This window comes from Somniosus microcephalus, chromosome 10 (assembly GCF_052327205.1).
Source record: "Somniosus microcephalus isolate GS21.2 chromosome 10, FLI_Smic_1.0, whole genome shotgun sequence".
NCBI lineage: Eukaryota > Metazoa > Chordata > Chondrichthyes > Squaliformes > Somniosidae > Somniosus > Somniosus microcephalus.
Genome location: NC_140996.1, coordinates 135,154,206 through 135,177,788, shown reverse-complemented (window position 1 = coordinate 135,177,788; position 23,583 = coordinate 135,154,206). Strand labels below are relative to the sequence as shown.

The 23,583-nt window shown below is 47.1% G+C and overlaps 1 protein-coding gene across 9 annotated transcripts in view; it reads right to left on the bottom strand.

Moving 5' to 3' along the window:
- dlg2 (discs, large homolog 2 (Drosophila)) overlaps window positions 1–23,583 on the bottom strand; it is a 1,642,261-nt gene that overhangs the window by 1,512,900 nt on the left and 105,778 nt on the right. Inside the window, exon 1 of one of the 9 annotated variants that reach the window (XM_085998872.1) lies at window positions 11,692–11,845. The exons of the other annotated variants lie outside the window; for them this stretch is intronic. The gene's annotated coding sequence lies outside the window, so the exon portion shown is untranslated. Of the gene's footprint in view, window positions 1–11,691; window positions 11,846–23,583 lie in introns of those variants that run through there. 9 annotated transcript variants of the gene reach the window in all.

The window sequence follows — 23,583 nt, the reverse complement described above, 5'->3', positions numbered from 1 at the left end:
ACTTTTTTCTACACAAAGAAAGTTGCTAAAAATCCCTCCCTATTTGTATTACAATATAGTACATTAAAAAAGTAGAATTTCTCTAATGACTGAACAGGTATGAATATGGTGGAACAGCTCACTGAAAGAATGTTCAGTGAATGTCTACTGGCACCCATAGAACCATACTCAACATGAATCAGCGCCTTTATGAGAGAAGGGAAAATAGCACATTAAAATAGTTTTGACATTTTGCAGAAAAATTGAAAATGATTGCATCTCACTGAAAGTTGGTTATGTCCACGTCTTATAGGCCACAAATTTAATAGAGCTCAGAGAGCGGGTTGGTAGCGAAAATCTAAAAGAGTGACGGTGGGTTGCAAACCCGCCGCCATGCTACTTTGGCAAGTGTCGGGTCAGCGATTCCCAATCTGACCCGGCACAAAACGGCGGGAGAGGCACTTAAGGCACTTAACAGCTTTTTCTGCGTGCTGCCCGTTGTCCGACAAACACGCCAGCTGCATTGTGCTGGATTTACCAATGACCTGAATTGTTGGCAGCTGTTCGAACAGCTTAAATGCGGTCCTGCAACATCTCTGAGTTTCAGATGCCACAACTTAGTGCTTTGAGGTTTTGGGACACATTTTACAGCTCTACTTATCTTGTGAGTGTTCAAGCTGAAATCCATCTGCAGTGTGACCTCCTTGGCAAACCCTCAGGCCACTTTGGCTGAGCGCAAACAACCTCTATTCCTCAACTGAGATATATTCCAGCGGTATGGGAACCATTTACATCATCTCATCCTGGTCGTCAGATTCGGAGGAAGAGCAGCCGCGGCAGGAGCACAACCAGGCACAGCAGCAGCACCAACACCAGGAGTGACAACCTTCTCCTCAGCCATCTGACGATGCACAGGGCAGAGGGCATCAGCGCAGGGCTGCACCTCGCCGCAGGAGATACCCCCAACACAGGGTTTACAGGCAGAGGATGAGCTTCCTCAACATGAGTGAGCAGCAGTGCCAAAGGAGGCCGAGACTTTCGCGAGAGGTAGTCGCTGACATCTGCGCAATGCTGCACCACCACCTGGAGCCCAGAGGGGCATGTGGACACTCCTTGCCAGTTGCTGTCAAAGTCACCACCGCACTCAACTTCTTTGATTCGGGCTCCTTTCAGGGATCAGCTGCAGACATCAGCGGCATCTCCCAGTCGGCCGCACACACCTGCATCACGCAGGTCACCGATGCCCTCTTTGCAAAGGCGCGCAATTACATCCACTTCTCCATGGATGGCCCAAGTGTGACGGCGCGTGCGGTTGGCTTTGTAAATATGGCAGGCTTCCCAAGGGTGTAGGGCGTCGTAGACTGCACACCTGGCCATTAGGGCATTCCATCACAACCCAGCAGTATTTGTCAACCGCCAGGGATTCCACTCCTATAACGCCCAGCTGGTGTGTAACCACAGGAAGATCATCACGCAAAGTACCCTGGCAGTTGCCATGACTCCTTCATCCTGTGGCAGTCTACTGTGCCCTCAGATCTTCAATCTGCCAACCCAACTTTCCAGATGGCTACTTGGCGACAAGGGCTATCCCCTGAAAAAGTGGCTTATGACACCGATGAGGGGGGCCATCAAACGAGGCTGAGGAGCGGTACAATGTGAGCCACATTTCATAGAAACATAGAAAAATAGGAGCAGGAGTAGGCCAGTCAGCCCTTCAAGCCTGCTCCGCCATTCAATATGATCATGGCTGATCCTCTATCTCAATGCCATATTTCCGCTCTCTCCCCATACCCCTTGATGCCTTTTGTGTCTAGAAATCTATCTATCTCCTTCTTAAATATATTCAGTGACTTGGCACCCACAGCCTTCTGTGGTAGAGAATTCCGCAGGTTCACCACCCTCTGAGTGAAGAAATTTCTCCTCATCTCAGTCCTAAATGTCCTACCCCGTATCCTGAGGCTGTGACCCCTCGTTCTGGATCCCCAGCCAGGGGAAACATCTTCCCTTCAACCAGTCTGTCTAGCCCTGTCAGAATTTTATACGTTTCCACGAGATCCCCTCTCATTCTTCTAAACTCTAGTGAATAGAGGCCTAGTCGACCCAATCTCTCCTCATATGACAGTCCTGCCATCCCAGGAATCAGTCTGGTGAACCTTCGCTATATTCCCTCTATGGCAAGTATATCCTTTCTTAGGTAAGGAGACCAAAACTGCACACAGTACTCCAGGTGTAGTCTCAAGGCCCTGTATAACTGTGGTAAGACATCCTTGCTCCTGTGCTCAAATCCTCTTGCAATGAAGGCCATTTGCCTTACTAACTGCTTGCTGCACCTGCATGTTTGCTTTCAGTGACTGGTGTACAAGGACACCCAGGTCCCTCTGTACATCAACATTTCCCAATCTATCACCATTTAAATAATACTCTGCTTTTCTGTTTTTCCTACCGAAGTGGATAACTTCACATTCATCCACGTTATACTGCATCTGCCATGTATTTGCCCACTCACTCAACTTGTCTAAATCACCTTGAAACCTCTTTGCATCCTCCTCACAACTCACAATCCCACCTAGTTAGTTTCGTGTCGTCAGCAAACTTGGAAATATTACATTTGGTTCCCTCATCCAAATCATTGATATATATTGTGAATAGCTGGGGCCCAAGTACTGATCCCTGCGGTACCCCACAAGTCACTGCCTGCCACCCCAAAAAAGACCCATTTATTCCTACTCTCTGTTTCCTGTCTGTTAACCAATTTTCAATCCATGCCAGTATATTACCCCCAATCCCATGTGCTTTAATTTTGCACACTAACCTCTTATATTTCGACCAGAAGCATCATAGAGCAAACCATCAGCTTGCTCAAAATGCAATTCCGATGCCTCGACAGATCTGGTGGAGCCCTGCAGTATGCACCAGCCAAGGTGTCCAGAATCATCGTGGTCTGCTGTGCCCTGCACAACATCGCACAGCAGTGTGACTTACCGCTGCCTGAGGAAAAAGTGGCTCAGCGCAGAGCCTCCTCGGAAGAAGAGGAGAAGGACGAGGACGAGGAGGACAAGCATCCATGCCTTGCATGGCCGGATGTGGCCAATCCAGCAGCACGCAACCACATTGCTGGCCGTCAGACAAGGGATGCACTCAACCATGCCAGATTCACGTAGGCTTACGCTTCAACCACAGGTGGCTGGCAGATGGAGATGAATGTCAGGACGAGCTGCTTAACATCATCTGTCCAATAAACGGTGCTTTCCTATCACTCTCACCATCATCATTACAAATGAAAGTAGCCCTGAGCTCTCACTGTGCAACTTCCATTTCTAAGCACACACAGGCCAATACTTCAAATCTTTGCCATCACTTTTGTTTAATGCAATCACAATATGGATGACAAACGGTAGCTTTTCACGCAATAAAACACCCAAGTGACTATTTGTGTGTTAACTTCCTCTTACATGTGCTTCTACGTGGTGCTTCCCCTATGGCTTCAGCAGATGTAGAGTCACTTTGCTCACTTTGATGCTGTGCCTGTTTAGACGCCTTTGGCGGGCGTCCTCTGGGTTTGGGAGCCTGGGAGGGCTCCGCAACAGTCTGCTCTTCCTGTGGCTGTGCAGGGGCTAAGACAGCTATCTCATTTGGGTGCGGAAGCTGGGGCTCTGACCAAGGGCTCCGCAGTGGCATGGTCTGTGAGCGCTTGGGAGAGGAGCCCACACTTCCCTGTTATCGGCCACCAACATCCCTCTCATGGGTCACCCGCACTTCACTGCTAGCAAGTGGCTGGAGAGCACTTTGCTGCACATCAGTGGGGCCTTGAGGACCCGTCTCAGTACTGACAGTCCTCATAACGGGGACATCCATGTACCTCTGGTGACTCTCCTCAATAGATGCCCATCTATCCTCCATAGCGGACCATCTATTTAGAAGAGTCACCATGTTCTGTTGAGTCTGGCGAGTTATGTCCTCCAAGGAGGTTACCACCCTCTCCACGGTGGCACGCTCATGTGCCATTGCCTCCACCATGGCAGTGCCCATGTTTGAGATGGACTCCTCCATTCTCTGCACACTCGCAGTTACTGTGGATGCAAAACCTATCAAAGACTCCTGCACTTGTTGCTGAAGTTCCAGCACCGCTCAATTTCTGGATGGCCCCAGAGGCACAGCGTCTGCATGCAGCTGAGCAGAGCTAGGAGCATCCTGTGACCTCCGTCGAGGACTCTCCACTGCTGTGGCTATCTCCACCATCTGCTGATGCTCACTTGTGAGCTGTGATACACCAGGTGACACTACTACTCTCTGTGGCGATGTACCCACCGAGGTGTGCGTCTCTGCGCTGGTGCTGGGTGCGCTGGGTTCTGGTGATACTGCTCCCTCAGAGGATTCGTCCGACTCTTCCTCCTGGACAGTGGGGAGGGGGGCTCTCGGTGGTCCTGTGGGAGAGTAAAGGCATCCTTTGCCATTTCAGTCAATTATGAAATATAAAAGCTGGTTTCTCCGTCTCCGCCGCATCTGCTCTGACGAAGCCACCTTCCATACTAGTGCTTCTGATAGGTCTTCCTTTTTCCTCAACCGAGGATTTCCATCTGCTGTGGTTGACACGGGCCCTTGACCGTGTCCGTTCTATTTCCCACACTTCAGCTCTCACCCCTTCTCCTCCCTCCCGGAACCACGATAGGGTTCCCCTTGTCCCTCCACCTTTCACCCCGACCAGCCCTCCACATTCAACGGATCATCCTCCGCCATTTCCGCCCACCTCCAGCGTGATCCCCACCACCAAACACATCTTCCCCTCACCTTCCCTTTCAGCATTCCGAAGGGACCGCTCCCTCCGCGACACCCTGGCCCACTCCTCTATCACCCCCAACACCCCCCTTCCCCTTCGTCCGGCACCTTCCCGTGCAAACGCAGGAGATGCAACATATGCCCTTTTACCTCCTCCCTTCCCATTGTCCAGGGCCCCAAACACTCCTTCCAGGTGAAAACAGCGATTTACTTGTACTTCTTGCAATTTAGTATACTGTATTCGCTGTTCACGATGCGGTCTCCTCTGCATTGGGGAGACCAAATGCAGATTGGGTGACCGCTTTGTGGAACACCTCCGTTCAGTGCGTAAGGGGGACCCCTAGCTTCCGGTCAACTGTCACATTAATTCTCCGTTCCACTCAGACCTCACTGTCCTCGGCCTCTTACACTGTTCCAATAAAGCTCAGCGTAAGCTCGAGGAACAGCACCTCATCTTTCGATTTGGCACTTTACAGCCTTCTGGACTCAACATCGAGTTCAACAATTTCAGACCATAACCTCTGCCCCTATCTTTTTTTTCCCATTGTTTTTAAAGGGCTCCATGTAGCCTTAGCTTCTCATTTAGTTTCTGCTGCTCTGGGTATCGGCCAGCTCATGATGACTACTGCAAGGGCAAAGGCTTCGCCAAGATTTGCTGAAGACTCCCTCCAAGCTCTTGTGGAGGAGTAAGAGGGTGCAGGGACATTCTGTTCCCTCGCGATGGCTGGATGAAGCCCCCTCCGCAAACAAAGGCAGCCTGGCTGCGAATTGCTGAGGAGGTCAGCGCTAGGTCAGTTTGCTCACGCACATGGGTCCAGTGCTGAAAACGCTTCAGTGATCTTCTGCGCTCATCCAAAGTGAGTATCACATCACACTTTACTTCAATCTTTTCCCTTCTCTTCTCAACACCAGCACTCTGCTTTGTCAGCCTGCTCCTCCACATCCCACCTTACCCTTACTTCCCTTGCACCCTTACCTATCCCTCTCTCTCTATGTACAGAATCACTTCACCATCCTACTATGCAGCCCTCACACTCACTCTCACTGTTATGCAAAGACAACAACTAACAGCACTCCAATATCTATTTCAAAGTACTACTTTCACTGCAAGAATTCTCAGGCCCCAATTTTAACGCTAGGCGAGTTTTCAGCAGTTGAGTTAAAAAATCCCTTTCTCCTCCAGAAATGAAGCCTGGCGTGCTTTGACTCCTTGGCCTCATTTAAATCCCACTGCCAACTTCCCACCTATTCCTAGTGGGAAGCAGCGAAGATTGTGCAGCCCAGAGACCCCCTGCCAAGATCAGGTAAATGGTGGGATCGGCTGCTGGGACCATCCCATGTGGGTTACGGTATCAGTGGCGGTGGGGGCGGAGGAGAAATCCGCAGCAAGGGAGGCTGAAGTACCCCTGCTCCTTCTGGCTCCCGCTCCTTCCGGCCCCGTAAGGATCGTAAAAAAAAAGTTAATGAACTTACTTATTTTTGGGCCTCTTCTGGCCCCAAAACATTTCCCAGGTAGGTTTAGCCTGGTGGGAAATTCACTGCTGCTTACCGCTCTTACCAAGTTACAATTGCAATTGGGTCCCTTTGACATCGGGACTCAACATGCATATGTTAAAAAGGACACCACCATTTTTTTGCAGGTGTCCTTGCCGCTTGCTCGATTGAGCAAGTAAAAAAATCGCAAATGGTCAACTTTCAGCGGCTTCAGGGCGGGTAACTAACCTGGGCAATTTTAACTGCCCATCCGGGAGGGTAGGGTTAAAATCACCCTGAAATGAGCTATGTTCAATTGGCACGCATTTACAAAATATTGCCACTAGAGGTCCCCCTTATCTGAATATAAATATAATAATGGCCTGGTTTTTGAGGTGCCGATGACAGCGTAAGCCTTGTAAAAGGCCCCACAAGTTCCGGGTTTCCACATTTTTTAATCGGGTCAGAGGCGTAGTCTGGAATAGTCCATATTAGGGATGTCAGAATTAATTCAGCAACAACAGCTGTTCTACCACCCTCCCCTGCCACTTTTCTCCCATTCTCTCCTGAGGTACCAACTGTTGTTAGGGTACGGTTCTTTGGACACCAGCACCTCCCATTTTTCATGTGTCTGTAGGCTACTGCACCATGTGAACATCACAGTTGAGCCCAAACATGTTCTCATTCAATGTCCAGATGTGCATTTTCAACATAGACCACTGGATAGCAAGCAGGAGCAGGAACTCTTGGTAAAATTCCTTCTCCGTATACAAAGGAAGTATTAGGGCAGGCATGTTGGTGCTACTGCAGTCATGAGCAGTGTTAAATTGGTGTCATAGAAACATAGAAGTTAGGAGCAGGAGTAGGCCATTCGGCCCCTCGAGCCTGCTCCGCCATTCAAAGCGATCATGGCTGATCATCCAAATTCAGTACCCTGTCCCTGCTTTCTCCCCATACCCCTTGATCCCTTTAGCTTTAAGAAATATATCCAACTCCTTCTTGAATATATTTAATGAGTTGGCCTCTACTGCCTTCTGTGGTAGAGAATTCCACAGGTTCACCACTCTTTGGGTGAAGAAATTCCTCCTTATTTCTGTCCTAAATGGCCTACCCCTTATCTTTACACTGTGACCCCTGGTTCTGGACTCCCCGGCCATCGGGAACATCCTTCCTGCATCTCGTCTGTCCAGTCCTGTCAGAATTTTATAAGTTTCAATGAGATCCCCTCTCATTCTTCTAAACTCCAGCGCGGTGGCATAGTGGTTAGCACTGTTGCCTCACAGCGCCAGGGACCCGGGTTCGAATCCGGCCTCGGGCGACTGTCTGTGTGGAGTTTGCACATTCTCCCCGTGTTTGCGTGGGTTTCCTCCGGGTGCTCCGGTTTCCTCCCACAGTCCAAAGATGTGCAGGTTAGGTTGATTGGCTATGATAAATTGACCCTTAGTGTTAGGGGGATTAAATACGTGGGGTTACAGGATAGGGTGGGATATGTGTTGGTGTAGGGGTTACGGGGATCGGGTGGGATATGTGTCGGTGCAGGCTCGATGGGCCGAAATGGCCTCTATCCGCACTGTGGGGTTTCTGTGATTTCTGTGAGTACAAGCCCAATTGACCCAATCTCTCCTCATACGTCATTTCTGCCATCCCAGGTATCAGCCTGGTAAATCTTCGCTGAACTCCTTCCATGGCAAGAACATCCTTCCTCAGATAAGGCGACCAAAACTGCACACAATACTCAAGTTGTGATCTCACCAAGGCCCTGTACAACTGGAGCAAGACATCCTTGTTCCTGTACTCAAACCCTCTCGCTACGAACGCAAACCATTTGCCTTCTTAACCACCTGCTGCACCTGCATGCTTACCTTCAGCGACTGGTGCACAAGGACATCCAGGTCTCGTTGCACTTCCCCTTCTCCCAATCTATTGCCATTCAGATAATAATCTGCCTTCCTGTTTTTGCCACCAAAGTGGATAACCTCACAGTTATCCACGTTATATTGCATCTGCCATGCTTCTGCCCAATCACCCAACCTGTCCAAATCATCCTGGAGTTTCTCGGCATCCTCCTCACAGCACATACGCCCACCCAGCTTTGTGTCGTCTGCAAATTTGGAGATATTACATCTCGTTCCCTCATCTAGATCATTAATACATATTGTGAATAGCTGGGGTCCAAGGACCAATCCCTGCGGTACCCCACTAGTCACTGCCTGCCACTCGGAAAAAGACCTGTTTATTCCAACTCTTTGCTTTCTGTCTGCCAACCAGTTCTCTATCCAAGTCAATACCTTGCCCCCAATCCCATGTGCCTTAACTTTACACGCTAATCTCTTATGCAGGACCTTATCGAAAGCCTTCTGAAAGTCCAAATACACCACATCCACTGGTTCTCCCTTAACTATTTTACCAGTTACATCCTCAAAAAATTCCAGTAGATTAGTCAAGCACGATTTACCTTTTGTAAATCCATGTTGACTTTGTCCGATCCTGTCACTGTTTTCCAAGTGCTCTGCTATTACATCTTTTACTAGCTGGGGAGCCCCGCGTTGCGAGGGCATTGGGGCGCGAGGGCAATTTTGGGGCGCGAGGGCAATTTTGGGGCGCTTGGTCTCCCTGCCCCTGTGTCCCCCCCCCTCTCCCTGTCATGTCCTCTCCCTGTCCTATCCCTCCCTCCCCTCCTCTCCCTCCCTCCCCTGTCTCCCTTCCCTCCCCTCCCGTCTCCCTCCCTCCCCTCCCGTCTCCCTCCCCTCCCCTGTCTCCCTCCCTCCCGTCTCCGTCTCCCTCCCTCCCCTGTCTCCGTCTCCCTCCCTCCCCTGTCTCCCTCCCTCCCTCCCCCCACCCCCACACCTACCCTCCCCCTCCCCCCCCCGCTCCCCTCTGTCCCTCTCTCCGGCCCCTCCCCCTGCCTAGCGCCTGAGGTCCGGTTCTGAGGCCGGGATGGACCGGAGCTGAGGTCCCCCGCGTATGGCGCGGCTGATGGACGGCCGCTGCAGGCGGGCGGCACATGCGCGGTCAGTGCGCGCGGCGCATGCGCGGTCAGCGCGAGCCCCCCGCGATTTCCCGAGGCTCTCCCCCCCCGCGATTTCCCAAGGCTCTCCCCCCCCCCCGCGATTTCCCGAGGCTCTCCCCCCCCTCCCGCGATTTCCCGAGGCTCTCCCCCCCCCCGCGATTTCCCGAGGCTCTCCCCCCCCCCGCGATTTCCCGAGGCTCTCCCCCCCCCCGCGATTTCCCGAGGCTCTCCCCCCCTCGCGATTTCCCTAGGCTCTCCCCCCCCCCCCGCGATTTCCCGAGGCTCTCCCCCCCCCCTATTAAATTGTTATTTAATTCCCTAACACATCATTAAAATATTTACCTTAGTTCCCTAACACACAGAAAGTGTGGGGGAAAAAATTGTGAAAAATCAAGATGGCGGCCACTCACCTCGGTTCAGAAGGATAAGGCCCGCCCACACACGCACCGATTGGTCGACCGGTGAGGTCACCGAAGCGTAGGATTGGTCAATCGTCGAGTCACTCGACACTCAACTGTAGGAAGGAACCTGCCGTCCGATTGGTGGACCTCGACGTCACACGGTCGCTAATGAGATGCTAATGAGCGGAACGCTGAACGTTTTTGGGATACCGCGGGCGGGATTTTTGTCCGGCCGAAACGTAAATACGCCTATGACCGGTCCGGAATCGCAAGCTTTCTTTTGAGGCGACGCGCGCGTCGGTACGCTCTGTAACTTTCAAACGTATAGAGAACGGACAGACATCGGGACAGACAGAAGAGCCGCTTTATATATATAGATGGACTCTAGCATTTTCCCCACTACAGATGTCAGGTTTACCAGTCTGTAATTCCCCGTTTTCTCTCTACCACCTTTTTTGAATAGTGGGGTAACATTAGCTACCCTCCAATCCATGGGTACTGTTCCAGATTCCATCGAATGTTGGAAGATGATCAGCAATGCATCTACTATTTCTAGAGCCACTTCCTTAAGTACCCTAGGATGTAGATTATCAGGCCCTGGGGATTTATCGGCCTTCAATCCCATCAATTTCCCTAACACCATTTCCCTACAAATACTGATTTCTTTCAGTTCCTCCCTTTCATCAGACCCTATGTTCCCCGACATCTCTGGGAGGTTATTTGTGTCCTCCTTTGTGAAGACAGAACCAAAATATGTATTTAATTGGTCTTCCATTTCTTTGTTCCCCATTATAAATTCCCCTGATTCTGACTGCAAGGGACCTACGCTTGACTGGCATAAAATATAGATAAAATATCATGGTCACAGTCTGGTGCTGTCTTGAGTGGAAACCATGTATGAAGCCTGCTTGGTCAATGTGGATTAAACCCTAAGTGACCATTTAAAGTCTGGCATCCAGGGTCTGTCTTTTCATGTGTACTAGTATGATTGGGGCTGTCCTAAAAGTATCTGGGAAGATGACTGTCTCTAATCCATGGCCAAGGAGTATTAATGGGAATGGTGCCATTTCAGGGAGTAGAGCCATGGCTGAATAACCATCTGGTTCAGGGGGCAATGGATGATGTCACAAAGTGCAGCAGAAAGAGGAAGTGTCCAAGGATGGATCCCAGGGTAACCTTGGAAGTTGCTTTGTGGGAGCTGAAGAAGGCACTGTGGGAGATGCACTGGCTGCTTTGGGACAGTTAGAAGTGCACTGAGGTGGGCCAGACGAAAGGTGGTAGAAGAGAAAGATAATGTGATCAACCATATTGAATGTTGCAAAGATATTGACAGATAAAATATCATGGTCACAGTCATAAAGGACATTGTTAATGACTGTGACCAGGGTGGTCTTAGTGCTGGAAACCAGACAGAAAGTTGTGGAAGAGATGAACACAGCTGGGAGACAACATGTTCATGAACCTTGGACAAGAAAAGGTTAGAAATGGACAGTAGCTGGAGGGGGCAGATGGGTCAGGAGTGGACTTTGAGGAGCATAGGATGAAGGCTGTTTCGAAAGGAAGTGAGACAGTGCCTGAACAGTGGGAGTCATTAATGGCAGAAATATTGAACAGTTACTTTGCCTCAGTTTTTAACCAGGGAGACCAACAAGGTGGACATGACATTAGAAGAAGAAATCAAAAAGGATAGCAAGTCATTTAAGATAGAAAGGAAGGAGATAATTGATAAACAAGCCAAACTTGGAGAGGATAAAACTCTAGGTCTGGATGGGTTGCAAAGAAACTCAAAGAAACTAGGGAAGAGATAGCAGAGGCACTATTATATATGCATAAATTCAATAGAAAAGAGAATAGTGCCAGGGGTTTGGTGGACAGGTAATGTTATTCCTATATTCAAAATAGAATATAGAGCAAAACCAGGGAACTATAGACCAGTTAGCTTATCGGCGATAGGAACAATATAGAAATCTTTACAAAAAACATCTAGAAACCAAAAATATAATAAAGAATAGTCAGCACTGATTTCAAAAGGGATGGTCGTGCTTGACTAACCTTATTGAATCCTCTGAAGAAGTAACAGAAAGAGTAGACAAGGGTAATGTAGTGGACGTCATGTACACGGACTTTCAAACGGCCTTCGATAATGGTACCGCATAACAGACTTATGACTACAGTCAGAACATGTGAAGTCAAGGGACAGGCGGCAGAAGGGATACCAAACTGACGACAAAACAGAAAAGAGAGAGATGGGGTTAAAGACTTGCAGAAGGTGGGAAGTGGTGTTCTACAGGGACTGCTGCTGGGACCACTGTCGTTCACATTTATATAAATGATTTGGACTCGGAAATTGGAAATGGTACAATATCAAAATTTGTGGATGACACCAAATTGCGGGGGGGGGGGCGGTATTTAATACTGTTAATACTGAAAAGGACTGCGACAAAATACAAGACGTTAACAGACTTGCAGAATGGGCATTGTCAATATAGTTAAATGTGAGATGGTGTATTTTGGTAGGAAGAATAAGGAGGCCGTGTACTCCTTGGAAAATAAGAGTCTAAATGGGGTATAGATGCACAAAGGGATCTAGGGGTACAGATGCACAAATTATTATAAGTAGCAATGCAGGTTAACAAGGCCATAAAAAGTGAAAACAAAGCATTTGGGTTCATTTCTAGAGGAATAGAATTCAAAAGCAGAGAAATTATGTTAAATTATATAAGCGTAGAAATTCAATGCTTTAACGCCAGCCGTTAGGGCTGGTTTTGTAGAAGAATTGTCGGCCGCCTTGCTTCCGCCCACTTCCAGCACGGAACGCGACGGCCGCCATATTGGACAGGTCGGCAGCCCTGCCGTCCCTGCGCTCGCCACAAGTATTTTAATTACCAGGAGCGTGACATCAATCGGCACGCAATGCCGAACTAATGCACGCTCAGAGATGTTGGCCGTCGCCTCTCCTCTTACCACCCTCTCCAAAGCACACCCGCGCGTGCAGCCATTGACTGCGCGAAGAGCCGGGAGAAACTGTTCAGTAAGCAGCTGCCAAGATAACTGGTAACTATGGAGAGCTCAGAATATGTAATTGGTGTGAAAACTGCTGCCAATGAGATGCATCAAATCTCCCCCCTGGTCAGTTAAACATTACAGTAAACACTTTAAAAATAAACTATACTGTACTACAGTTGTAATAATCTCAGGAAAGAAATCAAAGCTGCATTTCTTTAAATTTTATACATTGGGTTTTCTAGTTTAGGAACTGATGAAACAATATGCAAAGTTTTGAAGTGTGTTTTTAAAAGGCCAAGAATTAAGGAAGATTTAGCACCATATTCTCACCAAGTATTCTTCAAACGTCTATTGATGTTAAAAATTTAATTGAACTCCCTTCTGCACCATTTACACCAGTAAACTTGGGACCAAGAGGTTTATGTTTCCCTTTTTAAAAACATTTATTTCAATTGATGTCTCATGCAATGGTTTAAGGACATCTGTGCCACAGTCTTTATGTGGTGTTTCCAGTCAGTCCCTCCAGATCTGAGCCTGTGCTTTAAGACCCACTCACCAGGGAGTGAATTCCCTATGTGATGTGCAGGATAGTGCACCGTCACTGCTAGCTGCAAGACAGTGCATCCCTATCCCCCTTCCCCTCCGACACCATGGTGGAACACAAACCTCCACACAGCAAACATCTGTGGATTTATGGCAGTTAGTGAAGGTGGGAGCACCAGGCAGTCTGGTACCCAGTTGTGGACCGCACACAAGACCCAGACAAATGTCCAAGTAAGTAAGAGGGGAGCCGTGGACAAACAGATGCCTCCTAATGTACCACAACGGACATTGCTCCAACACTACAAGGGCCATCAGTGGAGTCGATACCTCTTGGCCCAGCAAAACCCAGGAACCGCCACCATATTATCCCAAAACATCACACTGCCCGAGAACACCACACCGATCCTTTAGACGCGACCTTCGGCCTCCTGCTGATGTTACCGCCGGAAAGAGAGCGTTGCACAAGAGATTCTGTGCTGCGCTCATTTAAATCAACAGGCAGCACCAAAATACTGGCACTGCCCCTTTTCAGGCTCAATCGAATTTCCAGGCCATAGAGTTAGATCACACTTAAGGATACTGTGCACAGTTCTGGTCTCCATATTACAAAAAGACTATTGAAGCACTGGAGAAAGTGCAAAAAAGATTTACAAGGTGATGCCAGAAGTGAGAGCGTGCAACTATCAGAAAAGACTGAACAGGCTGGGGCTCTTTTCTCTAGAAAAGAGAAGACTGAGAGGTGACCTGATAGATGCCTTTAAAATTATGAAGGGGTTTAATCGGATAGATGTAAAGAAGATACTTCCGCTTGTGGAGGAGTCCAAAAACTGGGGGCCATCAATACAAGATAGTCACCAAAAAATCTAATAAGGAATTCAGGAGAAACCTGTTTACTCAAAGAGTGATGAGAATGTAGAATTCACTACCACAAGGAGTGGTTGAGGCAAATAGCATAGATGTATTTAAGGGGAAGCTAGATTACTATGTGAAGGGGAAAGGAAAAGAAGGATATCTTAATAGGGTGAGATGAAGTAAATAGAGTGGGAGGAGGCTCATGTGCAGCATATAAACACCGGCAAATGGCCAAATGGCCTGTTTCTGTGCTGTAAATTCTATGTAATTAACAATGCTAGCGAGCACTCACATAGTTGAGCGGTTAGAAGTTTGGACGGGGATAGACTCAAGGATGTGAGGTGGGTCTCAGAGAAGCTGAGTCAAGGGAAAACTGGGTGTGTTTGGTGCTAGAGCAGGGGAGAAATGGGAGAAACTGCAGAGTGATGCAGGACCAGAATTAGAATGAGAAGAGGATTGGGAAGTGATTGGTGGTGGGCAGAGAGGGGAAGTGACATTTGAGGTAGCAGCACGGATGGTTTCAATCTTTGAGACTAAGAAATCCACAACCTCCTTCCACTTAGTAGTGGAGATAAAAGTGGAAAGGACAAGGGAAGTGAATTTGAGGAAGTCGTTTGTCATAGGGAAATAAATCGCAGGTTGTTCTTGCCCTCAAGAATGATTGAGTCATTGGAGTCTTTAACTGTGGTGACGAAAGTGTGGTGATGATAGACATGGTCAAGTCAAATGTGGCAGTGGACGACAAGACCTGTCATGTGCCATGTCATAAATCTCATCATCGAGAAACTACCTATGAAATAACACTGGACGGCCAGCTAGTGGCGCCGTCCAAGGAGTATAAATACTCGGGCGTTGGCCCCAGCTTTCCAGGGACATTTTGTAAAGACAAGGAGCTAGTGGATACAACTAGACTTCCATGTTCTGAAACAAGTTGATTAAAGCCTTGCTTTATGCTCAAACCAAGTGCGTAGTGAGTTTTATTACGTCATGCCATATGCACGAGTCAGATGTAGGGGTACGATGGGAGTGGGAGACGGTGAGTAACTTGGTGGGATGAGGAGAGTTTAGTAGGTCAGCAGTGGAAGTGGTGTCCTGATGGGTTGAGAGCCAGAGAACTGCGAGTTGGGAATAGAGTGTGAATTGATGAGGGACTAGTTAGGTAGGGTAAAGATCAGGTGGGAAATAACATGTAGATGGTAAGAGTGGTCTGCGATGGTCATATCATTGATCAAGATCTCAAACATGGTAAGAGCAAGAGTATGAACTTGACTTGTATGCAGTACTCGCATGCTGAACAGAACCCAAGGAATGGGATAAAATATCAACATATTTACCTCTGGACTCAGCACTGATTATAACCTCAGTTATGGCATATCTTTTTTGATTAACTGAGTTTATCTGTATTTTTAACAGATCAGAATGAGGACTAACAAAAGAGAAATGCTATACATGTCGGGCCATACAGGATCTTTATGAAGATATCTGTATTAATAATTGCTTCATTGATGGTCTCAACTCACATCTTCAAAAGGATTATAAACTCCTTCATACAGCAAGGTGTTTGAATATAAAATACCATCATAAAAAATCAAAGGATTGATATTTCCAGATTTTTCAATACTGAAATTATTCCAGCAATTGGTTTTGAATAGGGTTAAATATAACTGCAGCCATTTCTGTTAGAGGATTATCAGAATTCCTGAAATGCTGTACAGATTAACTTCTACCTAATGTAAGAAGATAAGATGATTACAGCTACTTGCAGAGGCATTAATTCCAAACTGGAACCTGATTGAGATTTTAAAGAGCTCATTCCATACAACCACCCTCGTGGAAAACCCAGTTTGCTTATCCTAGAAATGTCACACAGTGCAGCTTTGAAATAAATGCAGATAGGGATTTCAAAACAAAAAAACACTTTGTGGTGAAATTATGTAAATGTTTCCATTTATGGATTACTGTGTAAAGGATTATTTTATTTTATTAGTGGGACATCACGACCGAATTTTCATTCAAAGCCTACAAATTGCCAACCAAATCCTCTACAACTTTAACTTCCACATTTAGATTTACCAAACACAGTATACTTGATTAACAACGGTTGGTAGATGTTTAATATAACATTTCTAGGGTAAGCAAACTGGGTTTTCCATGAGGGTGGTTGTATGGAATGAGCTCTTTAAAATCTCAATCAGGTTCCAATTCTGGCCTGTGTGCTATTCAGAACATTCAAAAGGACAATGTTTATCCCCTATATAAAGCTCGCTGAGGAATAAAATCATTAAAAATAATTTGTCCCGATCATCTTCGAATAAGATGAATGTTTCTGCCTATAAAACTTGAAAAGTATGGCTTGTTGCTGCTAATTGTGGGGCTTCAGGTTTACTTTAATGCTGAAACTTAGACATTTGAGGAGTTTTTATTTATTTATATATTTATTTATTTATTTCTTGTTAGGAGGTGAAGGAGATAAATAAGACTGGTGTAGACTAACAAAAATGGTTATGTATGTTATGCTCCAGTCCCAGAATAATGCAAAAATGAATTATCCTAGGAACAGAGGCAAGGAAAGATAAGTAGGTTAAAACACAGGTTGAAATCATGGGTAAGCTGAAGAGAATTCCAAACTTCTACCACCCCTTGGGGACGAAATTGGGTGCCTTTGTGCCTCCCATTAGAGCCCCCGGGAGGGGTGGGGGTACTCACAAGACACAAATAGCTTTGCGACCGGGCGTGGCTCTAACATCGACTCCCACCATATTCAGCGGGAGTTTTGCGGCAGCGCTACGGTGTTGCGCCCAGAGCTCCTTTGCCCGGTGATCATAACGTCATCACCGTGCGCATTGCCCCAGACCCGAAATTGACTTCCAACCCCTGCAGCAGCGCCGGTCGAAAACACCGACAGCTGCAGGAGGCGTGCATCAGGCAGCCGGCCGCTTTGCGGACGATGATTAATGGCAAGATGGCCAAGGTAAGTAAAAAAAAAACTTACCTAGAAACATAGAAGATAGGAGCAGGAATAAGCCATTTGGCCCCTCGAGCCTGCTCCGCCATTTAATGAGATCATGGCTGATCATCCAAATTCAATACCCTGTCCCTGCTTTCACCCCATATCCCTTGATCCCTTTAGCCTTAAGAAATATATCTAACTCCTTCTTGAATGTATTTAATGAATTGGTCTCAACTGCCTTTTGTGGTAGAGAATTCCACAGGTTCACCACTCTCTGGGTTACAGTATGCAGACGATGCTTGCGTCTGCGCCCACTCAGAGGTCAAACTCCAAACCATCGTAAACACCTTCACCGAAGCATACGAGAGCATGGGCCTTACAATAAACATCCGTAAGACAAAGGTCCTCTACCAACCTGCCCCCGCCACGCAGTGCTGCCCCCTGATTATCAAAATCCACAACAAGGCATTGGACAACGTGGACCACTTTCCATACCTCGGAAGCCTACTGTCAACAAGGGCAGACGTCGACGACAAAGTCCAACACCGCCTTCAGTGTGCCAGTGCAGCCTTCGGTCGCCTGAGGAAGAGAGTGTTTGAAGACCAGGACCTCAAACCCGGCACTAAGCTCATGGTCTACAGGGCAGCAGTGATACCTGCCCTGCTGTATGCCTCAGAGACATGGACCATGTACAGCAGGCACCTCAAAGCACTGGAGAGGTACCACCAATGCTGCCTCCGCAAGATCCTGCAAATCCATTGACAGGATAGGCGCACCAACGTCAGTGTTCTTGCTCAGGCCATCATCCCCAGCATCGAAGCTCTAACCATGCTCAATCAGCTCCGATGGACGGGTCACATTGTCCGCATGCCCGATACGAGACTCCCAAAACAAGCGCTCTACTCGGAGCTCCGGCACGGCAAGAGAGCCCCAGGTGGGCAGAGGAAACGCTTCAAGGACACCCTTCAAGGACACCCTCAAAGCCTCCTTGAAAAAGTGTAACATCCCCACCGACACCTGGGAATCCCTGGCCCACGACCGCACAAAGTGGAGGAGAAGCATCCGGGAAGGTGCCGAACACCTCGAGTCTCTTCGCCGGGAGCAAGCGGAAGCCAAGCGCAGGCAGCGCACGTCAACCCAAGCACCCCACCCACCCGCCCCTTCAACCGCCTGTGACAGAGACTGTAGGTCCCGCATTGGACTCATCATTCACCTGCAAACTCATTTTTAACGTGGAAGCAAGTCATCCTCGGTTCCAAGGGACTGCCTAAGAAGAAGAAATTCCTCCTCATCTCTGTCCTAAATGGCTTACCCCTTATCTTTAGACTGTGACCCTTGGTTCTGGACTCCCCCACCATCGGGAACATCCTTCCTGCATCTAGTCTGTCTAGTCCTGTTAGAATTTTATAAGTTTGAATGAATCCCCTCTCATTCTTCTAAACTCCAGCGAATATAAGCCCACTCAATCCAATCTCTCCTCATGTGTCATTCCTGACATCCCAGGTATCAAGTCTGGTGCATTTTTGCTGCACTCCCTCCATGGCAAGAACATCCTTCCTCAGATAAGGCGACCAAAACTGCACACAATAATCAAGGTGTGGTCTCACCAAGGTCCTGTACAATTGCAGCAAGACATCCTTGCTCCTCTACTCAAATCCTCTCGCTATGAAGGCCAACATACCATTTGCCTTCTTAACCGCCTGCTGCACCTGCATGCTTACCTTCAGCGACTGGTGCACAAGGACACCCAGGTCTCGTTGCACTACCCCTTTTCCCAATCTATTGCCGTTCAGATAATAATCTGCCTTCCTGTTTTTGCCAAAGTGGATTACCTCGCATTTATCCACATTATACTGCATCTGCCCAATCACCCAACCTGTCCAAATCATACTGGAGTTTCTCAGCATCCTCCTCACAGCGCACATGCCCACCCAGCTTTGTGTCATCTGCAAATTTGGAGATATTACATCTAGTTCCCTCGTCTAGATCATTAATATATATGGTGAATAGCTGGGGTCCTAGCATCGATCCCTGCAGTATCCCACTAGTCACTGCCTGCCACTCGGAAAAAGACCTGTTTATTCCAACTCTTTTTCTTCCTGTCTGCCAACCAGTTCTCTATCCAAGTCAGTACCTTACCTCCAATCCCATGTGCTTTAACTTTACACGCTAATCTCTTATGCGGGACCTTATCGAAAGCCTTCTGAAAGTCCAAATACACCACATCCACTGGTTCTCCCTTATCTATTCTGCTAGTTACATCCTCAAAAAATTCCAGTAGATTAGTCAAGCTCTGCTATTACATCTTTTACAATGGACTCTAGCATTTTCCCCACTACCGATCTCAGGCTTACCGGGCTATAATTCCCCATTTTCTCTCTGCCACCTTTTTTAAATAGTGGGGTTACATTAGCTACCCTCCAATCCATGGGAACTGTTCCAGAGTCTATAGAATTTTGGAAGATGACCAGCAATGTATCTACTATTTCTAGGGCCACTTCCTTAAGTACCCTAGGATGTAGATTATCAGGGCCTGGGCATTTATAGGCCTTCAATCCCGTCAATTTCCCGAACACCATTTCCCTACAAATACTGATTTCTATCAGTTTCTCCCTTTCATTAGACCCTATGTTCCCTGACATCTCTGGGACGTTATTTGTGTCCTCCTTTGTGAAGACAGAACCAAAGTATGTATTTAATTGGTCAGCCATTTCTTTGTTCCCCATTATAAATTCCCCTGATTCTGACTGCAAGGGACCTACACTTGACTTCACCAATCTTTTTCTCTTCACATATCTGTAGAAGCTTTTACAGTCAGTTTTTATGTTTCCTGCAAGCTTACTCTCATACTCTATTTTCCCCCTCTTAATTAATCCTTTTGTCCTCCTTTGTTGAATCCTAAACTGCCCCCAATCCTGAGGTTTGCTGCTTTTTCTGGCCAATTTATATGTCCTCTCCTTGGATTTTATGCTATCCCTAATTTCCCTTGTTAGCCATGGTTGCGCCACCTTTTTTGTTTTATTTTTATGCCAGACAGGGATGAACAAATACTGTAGTTCATCCATGCGATCTTTAAATGTTTGCCATTGTCTATCCACCGTCAACCCTTTAAGTAACGTTCCCCAATCCATCCTAGCCAACTCGCGCCTCAGACCATCGTAGTTTCCTTTATTTAAATTCAGGACCTTAGTCTCTGAGTCAACTACTTCACTCTCCATCTTAATGAAGAATTCTATCATATTATGATCGCTCCTTCCAAAGGGGCCTCGCACAAGATTGCTAATTAATCCTTTCTCATTACATAATACCCAGTCTAAGATGGCCTGATCTCTAGTTGGTTCCTCAACATATTGGTCCAGGAAACTATCCCATATACACTCCAGGAATTCCTCCTCCACAATATTGTTACTAATTTGGTTAGCCCAATCTCTATGTAGATTAAAGTCACCCATGATAACTGCTGTGCCCTTATTGTACGTGTCTCTAATTTCCTGTTTAATGCCATCCCCAACCTCAGCATTACTATTTGGGGGTCTGTATACAACTCCCACTAACGTTTTCTGCCCCTTGGTATTTCTCAGCTCTACCCATACAGATTCCACATCATCAGAGCTAATATCCTTCCTTACTATTGTATTAATCTCCTCCTTAACCAGCAATGCTACCCCACCTCCTTTTCCTTTTTGCCTGACCTTCCTGAATATTGAATACCCCTGGATGTTGAATTCCCAGCCTTGGTCACCCTGGAGCCATGTCTCCGTAATCCCAATTATATCATATCCGTTTACATCTATTTGCGCAGCTAATTCATCCACCTTATTACGAATGCTCCTCGCATTAAGACACAAAGCCTTCAGGCATGTTTTTTAAACACTCTTAGTGCTTTTAGAATTATTATTTACTGTGGCCATGTTTGATTTACACCCTTGATTTCTCTGCCACTTTTGCTTTTCTCTTTCCTGTCTTTTGCTTCTATCCTTGCTTCCCTTTCCTCTGTCTCCCTGCACAGGTTCCCAACCCCCTGCCATTTTAGTTTAAACCCTCCCCAACAGCACTAGCAAACACTCCCCCTAGGATATCGGTCTTACCTTTCTTGTTCCAGTTTTTTTCTGCTCGAGTGCCAGGCTGATCGCGCGGGATCGTGGCTGCCTTGGTGGTCCAGGTAGGTACCTTTTATATTGCAGAGCCTGCAGCGACGGCCCTTCCCTTTAAGGGAGGGAAGGAGCCTTTGAACTCGACAGCGCTGCATGGCCCAGTGAGCAGCACAGGTGAAGTCTCTTCCCCGCTTGCTGCCGATTGCGTTTGAAGAAGGAAGTGGAGCGTTTGATTTAGCGCTCCACTTCCTTCCTGGAGCGCAAAACCAAATTTTTTTAACGTTTAGAATCATTAACGCCTGGCACTAATTTTCTCAACTTTTTAAAGTTAGCGCCCCAAACGGGGCTACAATGAACTTCTCCCCCATTGTGTGAAGTGTTTCCTAATTTCACTCCTGAAAGGTCTGGCTCTAAATTTTAGACTATGCCCCCTAGTCCTAGACTCCCCAACCAGCGGAAATAGTTTCTATCTACCCTATCTGTTCCCCTTAATATCTTGAAAACTTCAATCAGATCACCCCTTAACCTTCTAAACTCTAGGGAATACAACCCTAATTTGTGTAATCTCTCCTTGTAATTTAACCCTTGGAGTCCGGGTATCATTCTGGTAAACCTAAGCTGAACTCCCTCCGAGGCCAATATATCCTTCCTAAGGTGTGGTGCCCAGACTGGTCATAGTACTCCAGGTGTGGTCTAACCAGGGCTTTGTATAGCTGCAGCATAACTTCTACCCCCTTGTATTCTAGTCCTCTAGATATAAAGGCCAGCATTCCATTAGCCTTTTTGATTATTTTCTGTACGTGTTCATGACATTTTAATGATCTATGTACCTGGACCCCCAAGTCTCTTTGGACCTCCACTGATTTTAGCTTTTCACCATGAGCTCCTCACACTTGTTGAAGGCGAGGGTGGAGGAGACAGGGGAGTGGGGTTTAAGAAGACGGTTTGCAATAGAGAAAAGAAGCCAGGGGTTATCTTTGCATTACAGAATGTTCCTGGAATAGTGAGCAGTTTTGGCAGATGAGAGACCCAGTAGAGCTTTAGTGGTCCAACCAGATCGGGCAGTGAATGGCTAAATGAGTTGTCCGCCATATCTGTTCAAGTCTGCGTCCCTTGGACTTAAGAGAGCGGAGGTGAGGGCTGTACCAGGGGGAATGGCCAGGGTGAGAGAGAGTAACGGTTTTAATAGGGACTAGGGCATCAAAGGTGGTGGTGAGGCTGTGGTTGAGCAGATTTGTAGCTTCAGGAATATCGTGGTGAATGGATGGCCAAAGGCTGGGCAGTTGGGATTTCATAAGTGAGTTGGGGGAGAGGTTTTTCCAGGAGTGGACACAGAAGGAAGTAGGTTTGGCACGGGGGGGGGGGGGGGGGGGGGGGAAGGAGGATGTGGGTGGAGAGTGAGACAAGGAAGGAAGTGGTCAGAGATGGCCTTATCTGTGATTGCCACAATGGGAGTAGCAAGGCGATGTGAAATGGCAAGGTCAAGGTGGCAGTGAATATGGGTTGGGTAGTTTACATGGAGGGAGAGATTAAGAGAGGATAGGGGGGTATTGAACTCAGTACTTCTTGTTGTTGTTCAATTGTTAGTGCAAACTGAAGACCTTTCTCTATGGAAGATCCAAGTTATGCCACAGTGTTTTAAAAATATTATTGGGCAGTCCAAGCCACATGGTTTTAAAACTGTAGGTGGACTATGCATTGGAGAAATATCCAACTGTCAAGATGACTGTCCTTTGTCTGATTCCAATGTTCAGTTACAATTATGCATGTAAATCATTTTAATATTTTTCAACATATCAAATCAATGTACGGATCTGTTCTGACTGACATTCATATCTCAGACTCTTGGACATATGATCCAAATTCTATACAGAGAAAAATCAATTTTTGGTTTCATTCTCCCAGGGCCCTAGCTGCAATGCAAAGACTGAAATTTAGTAAACAGTGAGGAGGATAATAGCAGACTTTAGGAGGACACAGACAGACTGGTGAAATTGGCACACACGTGGCAGATGAAATTTAATGCAGAGAAGTGTGAAGTGATGCATTTTGAGAGGAGGGTCGGTAACCAGAGAACACAGATTTTAGATAATTGGCAAAAGAACTAGAGGATAATTTTTTTTAATGCAGCAGGTTGTTGTCATCTGGAATGTACTGCCTGAAAGGGTGGTGGAAGGAGATTCAATAGTAACTTTTAAAAGGGAACAGCTGGCTACTTTTGCCCTAGGAGAGGAGAGACAATGGGCATGGTGGGGGGGGTTGGAAATAGTGTTTTACAGGAACATCTGGACCATCCTGCTGTTCAGGTATGAGGGATCAGAGGATCTTCTGAATCCAATTTTATTCTGTTCTTCTCACAACCTTTTGGGATACTAAGGGTCAGGTAATTATTTAAGTCATCCTCCGTTGTTGAAGTTGTTCATTTTTATGGTCTTCTCTTGGTCCTTCTCTAGTGTCAGCCATGGCTCAGTGGTAGCACTCTCACCTCTGAGTTAGAGG